Raw genomic sequence first — 9,452 nt, forward strand, 5'->3', positions numbered from 1 at the left:
ACCATGGCCCATTTCCAGAAGCTATAAACATTTTTCCTACTAGAGCTGCAGTACCGTTTTCAGGCATCTATTGATAGTTGAAATGTAAAAATATCATTAATTTTCCAGTTAATGTGTTCAACCTCTTCCACATAAGGATGCTTAAATAAAATAAAATCAGTGGAATGACCTACTACTGGTCAAGATCTCAAATGAATGTCATTTACTGTTAATATTCTGGCAGTAAAACTGGACTGCAATTATTAAGATCTCTAGTTAGAAACAGCAAATACTTTGAATTTTGTAGGCCTTTATCATTTTCAGGGCTTTTATATATAGGTAAAAAAACATGTGGCGAATTGCCAGATCTATCCAAGTTATGTATGCATATTAACTCTGGAAATTGGAGTCAGTATATCCCTAACTGTAATCTATTTATCTATCTAGAACAGCATATACACATACCAAAGCAAAAGGGTAATACTTTCCACTTACAGAAAAAAATTTTCCTGTCTATTTTCATGGAGTGGAACAGACCTTGGCAGAACAATTTTTCACCTTATTTTGCTTCAAAATACTTCCTCAGTTGTGCAGACAGTTTTACAAAGATTCATCCATAAGTTTTTCCATCTCTCCAATGACATTTTGTCTTGATTTAGGGAGAAATTAAATCTCTTCCTAAGGAGTATATACAGGATCAACCACAAATTTGAAAGCAAATCTTGCAAATCTCTTTTGGTGAGTAATGAGGACTGAAGTCAATACCTGATGAGTGTTGATGAGAAAATGTTCTGCTGACAGGATACATTCTTCCTCCTTAGTCCACCTGGGTGCTCCTAAACTTTCTAAATGTAGAACTCAGGATTTCATGTCAGAATTGTACTCCACTAATAATTGCTAATTAATTGAATCATGGAATGATTTAGAAGAAAAAGGTCCTGTGAAAGTCCGACAGTATGACTCCTGCTCTAACCAGGACCATCAGTGATTTCATTGCTCAGAGCCTTGTCCCATTGAGCTTTGACAGTCTCTAAGGATGGAGAATCCAAGAGTGCTTTAGCCAACTTGTTTCAAGTTCTTGTGGGCTTTCTTTAATGTCCAGTGAGACATTCTATTCGTCTTATTATAACTTATGTCTGTTGTACCTCATCCACTCTACCTGCAGTTTAACTTCCCACAGTTACCAAAGAAATCTGACCTGGATTAAAAGAACACTGAATTGTTGTACATGGTACCTGTATTAGAGATGAAAGTGGTGCATTGTAAAGGGCTTAGTTTGGGCAGAATCAGGACACAACATAAGGTAAAACATGCCCTTAGATGTTCACTGTAAACAGCACCTCACTTATAATAGTAGCTTAGAATCCTGAAGGTTGGAAAAGACTTCCAAGATCATCAAGTCCAACCATCGACCAAATACAACCATGTCCACCAAACCATACTGCAAAGTGAAATGTCACCATGCAACTTGGTACTGTGGCCCAGCAACAGGACAGAAAAAGATGGTGCAGCCCATTTGAAGCAGTTGATCTTTCCAAAGTACAATTATGTACAGACACAAAAGGTACTGAAAAATCAGAATTAAGCATTGTCAGAAAAAAAGAAATGTTTAGTCACATGCATTTTTATTAGGAGTAATTGTATCTCCTCTGCAGTTGTATATGCCAATTCCTAGGACTACTAAAATACAGATAGTGCTGTGCAGGCCCAACTGAGTTGGAGTAAAATACACTAAGAAACACATTAAGTGACTTGTCCAGACCTACAGTTGGAAACATTTCATTCACTTAAGATCCAGCTCTTTGGGTCCTACCTATAGATGTGGGAACAGGCTAAGGGAGCTAACGATGATAAAGAGAAATGGTGATGTTTTCACCTAATACTTTTCTTTAAAGATAAGAAGATAAGGAAAGGGCTCAGTATTTCCCAGTGGACAGTTCTGCAACATTGTGCAGGATTTTAGCAGGGTAGTATGGAAGTTGAGTTAATGGGCTAAGAATGCCAGATCCTTAGATAGGAAGAAGATCTGTGCATCCTAGGAGACCACACACAGCCTGCATAAGTGTGTGCAGGAAAATGACACTGCTAATGAATCGCGCAGACAGGAGGAATTTTAAGACTGCAATATGAAACAATTATGGAGAAGGCAGTTCTAAAAATACACTAAAGAATAACCTCATGAAATGGAGTCTTGCAGTGTCTAACAGGCTCTAATGATAGCTGAGACTTAGGATGTGTTACTGCCTTCAGGAATCACCACCTCCCCTGGATCAAAGGACTAGTTTTAGCTCGGTGCTAATTGCAGGATATCTTCACACTCCAGAGTGAAGGTGATTATCTCCAAACACAGAATAAGTTGACTAACCCCAGATAAACAATAAGACATTATCTTTCTTTTCCAGGCAACTAATTAAACAGCTTCAAGCTGTAGTAATGTGTGTACATAACTTCCACAGCATTGCAGTACCAAAAATTAATGTCAGGTACCAAAAGGGGCAGGAATAAGGGATAAATTGTTGAAAGATAATTAGGTTATTATTACCTAAATATCTAGAAAAGCATATTATGTTTGCATTTTAAAAATGCTGTTACAGATTATCTTTTCCTCCTACAAAGTTTTGTCATCTCTCTTTTGTTTCTCTGACTTGCTCTATGTCATTGTGCAATACTTGGACCCCACACCGTTTACCAAGTTAGAAATACCAACTCAGAGGGTGCTTTACCAAATGAATTTAAATTATTTTCCATGCATTTGCAAGCCACAGAAGGAATATAAAGTTTGGGGTTTAATGTGCTTGAATTGAAATTTACTACTCAAAAATACCCCTGGAATCCTGGAATGCGTTTCCAGGATTCCTCAGCATACAACAGTGGGTACATCCATCCTTAAAAGGAGAATGAAGTTAAAGAATGAATAAATATCAAAAATTACTAAATGAACAAATCTAAGCATTCAAAGGCATCCTGGGTTATGCTCCAAGTCATTCTTTCATCAACAGATAGAATGGACTCTTGAAGGCATAGGGCATCTCTGACCTGTACTTAAAATGAGCCAGAGTCAGGGGAAGCTTTGACGCTGCTTTATAGTCCCTGACAGTACTTGTTTCAGAATCCATCACTTCCTTTTGTCCTCTCTAAATTTGAACTACCCTTGCAAACAGGAAGCTGTTCAAAGAACAGTGATTCACAATAATGATGAAAACATTTGAAACATAGACATACAAAATGTCTTGTAGGGGAAATACCAGTATCCACTTTCCTCATACAACATATTAAGAAGCCCATCTCTGAAAATACGTTTCATTTTAGCACATCTTTTATATGTCATGGAGACTGCAAGTGTAACTGAGCACATTAAAGGGATGATTGTGACCAAGCAAATCAACAATCAGTATTGAAAATGCATTTTTACAGTAATTATTGCCAGAGCATTAATGACTTAACTTCTCATTTTCCCCTCACCACGTTAAGTCATTAAGTTCTCAGTTCGCTTGAATAAGATAATTCTATTTGGAAAATAAAATTGTTTGATGCTTAATCTTGATGCACAGAAGCAGCTTCTCATTTCATGGTTTTGCCAATTAAATAAATATAATGCCAATACTGATAAAACTAATGAGGGAACATGTTTAACTCTTACTTCAAGCTGAGGCTCAAAACTATTTGAATACCTGGGGGTTTTTTCAGCATTGCAGAAGTGGAAATTGGTGCAGAAGTTACCAAGGGCATAAAAACTAATCCAAATGACCTTCTCAGAGGGTGGTTTCCAAGCCAACCTTCAGCTTTTATTACAGGACAGTTTGGCTGCATAACTGTTAAAAATATATGATATCTAATTTTTTGTAATAGCAAGGTAGTTTTTCTCCTCATATTGTAAAATTGCTGACCCATTATTGAATATATTTTCAGCAATAAGGCTTCTCTTGGACAAAGCCTCAGCAATTTCAGCTTCAGAAAGTTTTGCAATAGAAACTATTACACAATCTGAGTTACAATAAGCATCATTATTCCCTCTAAAGCTGAATCTTAACTGGTTTTGTTGTGGCCAGTAGGGGTTAGGTATTGGTAGGAGGTATTGGTACCAGTAAGCAAGGAGATTTAGAATGAGGAAGGGAAACTAGCTACGACTTTATGTCCCTAATCCACAAAGGCTATGTGGTATCCACCTCGCAGTGTAGTTAGAAATCCTGGGAATTAGATGACTAAATTATTTTTAGTCAGATGTACTTAAACACAAATTTAGATCAGAAGTCCAATGCAATCCTTGAGGTCTCTACATTTATGTAAGTCTAACAAGTATCCAGTTGGAAGAACAATTCAAAACCAGATTTGTCTCATTAGTTTTTTGTCAAGAAATAAGATTCTCTAGTGGCTGTCCCTTGATGTTTCTTGCTCAAAGTACTGTGAATCGTTTATGTGTGCAGAGCAGAGGACATGAAAAAGGAAATGAAGTCTTCCACACCACAGCAGAGTGAACAAACCACTGGGTCACTGGGCTTTAATGGGAGTCAGAGAGAAGGAAATCATTTGGCTTGAGAACCAAGGCATAGAAAAAGGTTTCCAATGTATCAAAACCTCCTAAAGTCTGTGAGCTATTTGGTGAGGAGCAATACAAGATTACTGCATTGCTAGGACTTCATCAGTCTTCTGATTGTGACTGTCTTTGGACAATTTATCAATTTCATGTTTTCTCTGTTAGTACAGTTTTTGAAGGAGAGCTTCTTGTTCAAAAACCAGGAAACTTTCTTCAGGAATAAATATACTAACATGGAAGAAATTTCTGCTGACAATGAGAAAGGCAGTTCTACCAGTCCTGATAAGAAGCTAGCCTAGGGTTTGAGGCACTCACCCAATACAGAGCAAGGTATGCTTTGATATTTCCAAACATTTCTGAAGCAGAGGGGAAACTCCACCTCTTCTCCAGTTAGAAATCATGGAAAATGTATGTAAAATGGACCCTTTCTCAAACCCCAGTAAGCTTTTCTTTGCACTTTAAGTGATAAAATTATTTAAGGCTGAACTGTTTTATTCTTTTTGTTTTCTTCTCCTCACACCCTCAGCATCACATTCTCAATCCATCAGCATCTGATCATCATTGCAGCAAGCCTCTCATTTTGTCCCAAGCTTCACATCTTGGAAAGTCGTGCTATTTTTCTCCAGGTCACTGGTTCCTTTTCAAATTTATATTCTGTGTTAAATTTCCTTTCTCTTTATGATCTGACCTCTAATTCCTCTTCCAGTATGGCCTCCCCTTTTATTGAGACAGCTTCATTCTCAGAATTACTTAATTGGTTATTGACTGTTGTGGAAACTCTGAAGCTTTGTGATTAATTATCACACCATGTATCCCATATTGGCAACTTCACTTGTGCCACACAAGACCAGGATTTCTGTTTTCATAATTTAAAAAGATGATAAATGGAACCAGAACCACTCATTGCTCCTGTTTAACTTACCCAGAGATGTTATTTCAAATAACCTGTGTTTCACATACATCAGATAACATTTCAAGAGATACTTGATACTCTTCAGCCTCATTCCTCCACAACAGTCTTGTATTGTACATTGATAGCTGTGAAAAGCTATCAGCAAATTAGAGAGTCCTATGGCAAGAGTGTGGAAATCCTATAACAAAAATTAAAAGGATTCTTCCAAAAGAAATGGTGCTTGAAGCACTCGGCACTTTGCCTGTGTGTGGCTGTTCACGGTTGGCGCTCCTTGCCCCAAAAAACTGGCGTGCCCCTGTGTGCGCCGGCATCGTGCCATCCTAGCAGATGGGCTCGAGCACAGGCAGCCAAGAGACCATCTATGAACATCAAATGTGTTTGCTGAGATCATAGTTCACAGCCAAGAATATTTCAGTGGTTAGCTATTTTGTAGGCAAGGAGAAAAGCAAGACAAGGAGAGGTAAGCTCCCTCAAAAAGTAATCCATTTTGAAAATGAAAGTATGGAAGTTGAGCCAACCATCTTTAAAATGGCAAAACTTACAGTTTGCAGCAGTCAAAGTGAGTCTCCCCCCAAAATTTCTTGTATTCTGATACAAAATCTGCATACAAGGAGTTGAACATGAGTCTCACCGTAGCAAACCTTTTGGAATTCAGGAAATTTTTCACTAAATTGCGATAGGACCCTCCAAGACACTTAACTCAAAGGTCATCAGGTCAGAGGACACCCATCTGAACATCAACACCAGCTTTAGTTAAAACACAACCAGCACTGCAGGACCAAGCCTATGGAGAAGTCTCAAATTTTCAGTATTTTCAATTGCATTTACTTTTACAACCCTAGATTCTAGAAATACACAGTCATGGTAAATGCAGTTGTTACCCCATTAGAATTGCAGCAATTACTGAGGAGCTCTGCTTTTCTCATGTGGGGAAGACTTAAAATCGGGAACAGAAGAAAGGGATATGGTTTGAGCATCACACTAAACAAGGCAAATCATGTCTTCATGATTTAAAGCACTTTGCTGAATTATTTGAATGTATATGATCAGTATCACTGCTCAAAAATGTATTGTAAAGATATAAAAGGATGGAATGTATACTGAATGTCTTCTGAGTGGGAAAGAGGAACAAGAACTATGACAAGAGCTTTTCTTCAGTGATCACATTTGCTGGACTGTAGCAGACAAACGTCTGAGGTAGAATGTGTACTGTGCACCCATTCCTGAAATCCTCATTTTGTGTTGTTTTAGGTAATACACAGCTATGCCAGGAACCATTATTGTTCTTTTGAGTCTATTTTGTCCATTCCATGCCTCCTGGTATGGCATGTGAATTGCTTTCAGTACGCTATTTGGGCATGTGTGGGAAAGAATTAAAAAAATCTCTACCAGACTACTCATCTCACTTTTGACAACTAAATACAGAATTCAGCTTAAACATCTCAAATATATTACCAGGTTTATATACAATATTTTTTCTTTTGTTGTTTAAAATTAATTTAAAATGTACTGTAAGTGAATTTTGTTTGTATTTTGTAATCAAGCACTCCAAATCACTTCAAAGAAAATTGAAGAGTACAGAAATGATCTCTATCCACATTTCTAAAGCATGTCAACAGAAAAGCAATCCTGCTGTAGTGGTTGAATATGCTCACTCTTATCCCAGCTGATCAGATATTAGGCCTATTCTATTACATATACACATCACAACTATGACCTGCAGTCTCCATTATTTCAGTTAATGATATTACAAAATAAAATCACCTACCATCAAAATTTCCTATTAGTTTAAACTACCATTCTTTCTTGTAGCGATAGCGATCTGTCTGGAATAAAATACTGCCCTTGTTTCAACTGGGATACAGTTAATTATCTGTGTTTCAGATTTAGGATGACAATAACGTTGATAACTCACCAATGTTGTTTCTGAGCAATGCTTATTCTAAGCCAAGGACCTTTCAGCTGCTCACCCCAACCTAACAGTGAAGAGGCTGGAGAGGCTCAAGAAGCTGTGAGGGGACACAGCCAGAAGAGCTGACCCCAGCTGGCCAAAGGGATATTCCATAATATATAGTGCCATGCTCAGTTTGTAAACCAGGTGTAAACCTTGCTGGGGGCAGCTGCTCAAGATCTGGTTCATCATCAGTCAGCAGGAGGTGAGCAACTGCATTGTGCATCGCTTGCTTTGTATATTTTTAATATTATTATTATTATCATAATTATTGGCTTTGTTATTACTTACTGTTGTTTTCCTTTTCTGTCCAATGAACTGCCTTTATCTCAACAAATGGTTTTTACTCTTTTTTTTTTCCTTCCACTTTTCTCCCCTACTCCACCTGGGGGGAGGGAGTGAGCAGCTGTGCCAGGATAAACCACAGCAAGTAATTGCTGATTCACCCTCCTGCACCAATTTCTAAGTTTTCAGGGATCTCATCTGACTTAACCTCTTCCTTAGCTCCACAACCATGATCACCCACAATGCCCATGTTCCAATGAAATACTGCAAATGGATAACAGCAGCAAAAGACTTACAAGAAAACCATTTTCTTGTGGAGGACTTCTTAAGTAGAAAATAATGTCCCCTCTATTTTTCAAAGAAAATTTAAATAGAGCATCTCAACCAAATCAAACCATTACATTTCACCATTTTATGGTAAATATTAGAGAAGTTGTATTTATAGATTTTTGTGATTTGTACTACATTTTGCATTCACCTGTTGGTGAGCAGTCAGCAGTATTCTTTAGGGATCAGTACTGGAATCATCACTGTTTGCCTTCATTAATGACCTGGATGATGGGACAAAGTATAATCTTATGAAATTTGTATTTCATACCAAACTGGGGAGAGCAGCAGGACTGGGCTGCTACTGCAAAGGACCTGGACAGCCTGGAGAAATGGAATAGAAGGGGCCTCATGTTGCTCAAACAGAGAAAAGTGAAGGGTCTTGCATCCAGGAAGGAATACACTGGTGCAACATTATAGGTTGGGATCCAGCCTTCCACGAAGGAACTCCACAGAGCTTCTCCATGTAGGGGTCCTGGTGGATACCAAGCTGAATAGGGGTCAGAAATGCACCATTGTGCAGAGCAAGCCAATAGACTCTAATCCAGGCAAGTGGTCTGGTATTCCTTACCTGGGCATCTGAAGCAGTGTGCTCAGTTCTGGACTTCCCAGTACAATAAAAACTGGTAATACTGGAACAAGAGCAGCTGTGACCCCCCACCACAGAGCTGGGGAGGAGTCTGGGGGACAGAACATACAGGGACAAGCAAAGATTGATGTGCTTGCTTAGCCTGAAGAGAAGGCAGCTCAGGAAATCCTGATGAATTCCAGTTGCATACTAGGAAAAATATTATTCATAAAAGTGGTCAAATGCCAGAATCCTTGGAGGCATTCCAGCTCAAAGGGACATGGTCTCTGACATCCTCACCAAATTAGAACTCCTTTGGACAGGAGATTGGACTAGATGTCCTCCAAAGCTTCCCTTCCAACCTAAAATATTCTGTCATTCTTTGATAAAAATCTCCAGTTTGCAGCAGCTACCTTCTTTGCCTGGGTGCTGATTCTGTACTTAAATATAGGACTGGTGACACATACCATGTAAACCCTTTGAAGACTAAGTAGAGAGGAGGCAAGTGCAGTTTAACTGAAATTAACACTGGTAGAAATGAAAGCTGTACTATTCCAGATTTATACTCAAACTCTATTTCAAGAACTACTTTGAAAAGTATAGAAATAAGCAGATCTGGCACTTTATTCACTAAATAGCTTAAAAATACTATTTTAAAAAAACCCCAAACAAACATGTAGTTCAGTTACTCTTTTGATGACAGTATCAAGAGTGAAAGGTGGTCTAGAAAGTTGTATTTGTGTGCTTTAAAAATAAATTTTAAAAGGACAAGAAAAGACCAAAAGTTCCAAGTAAATGTTCAAAAGAGTAACAAGGTTCTCCAATTTTGACAACTGATCCTAAAAAATTACCTGTTTTTGTTCTTGATGTTAAACCAGAAATGGAGAATGAGACA

Source organism: Fringilla coelebs (genome assembly GCF_963513975.1).
Source record: "Fringilla coelebs genome assembly, chromosome: 2".
NCBI classification, from domain to species: domain Eukaryota; kingdom Metazoa; phylum Chordata; class Aves; order Passeriformes; family Fringillidae; genus Fringilla; species Fringilla coelebs.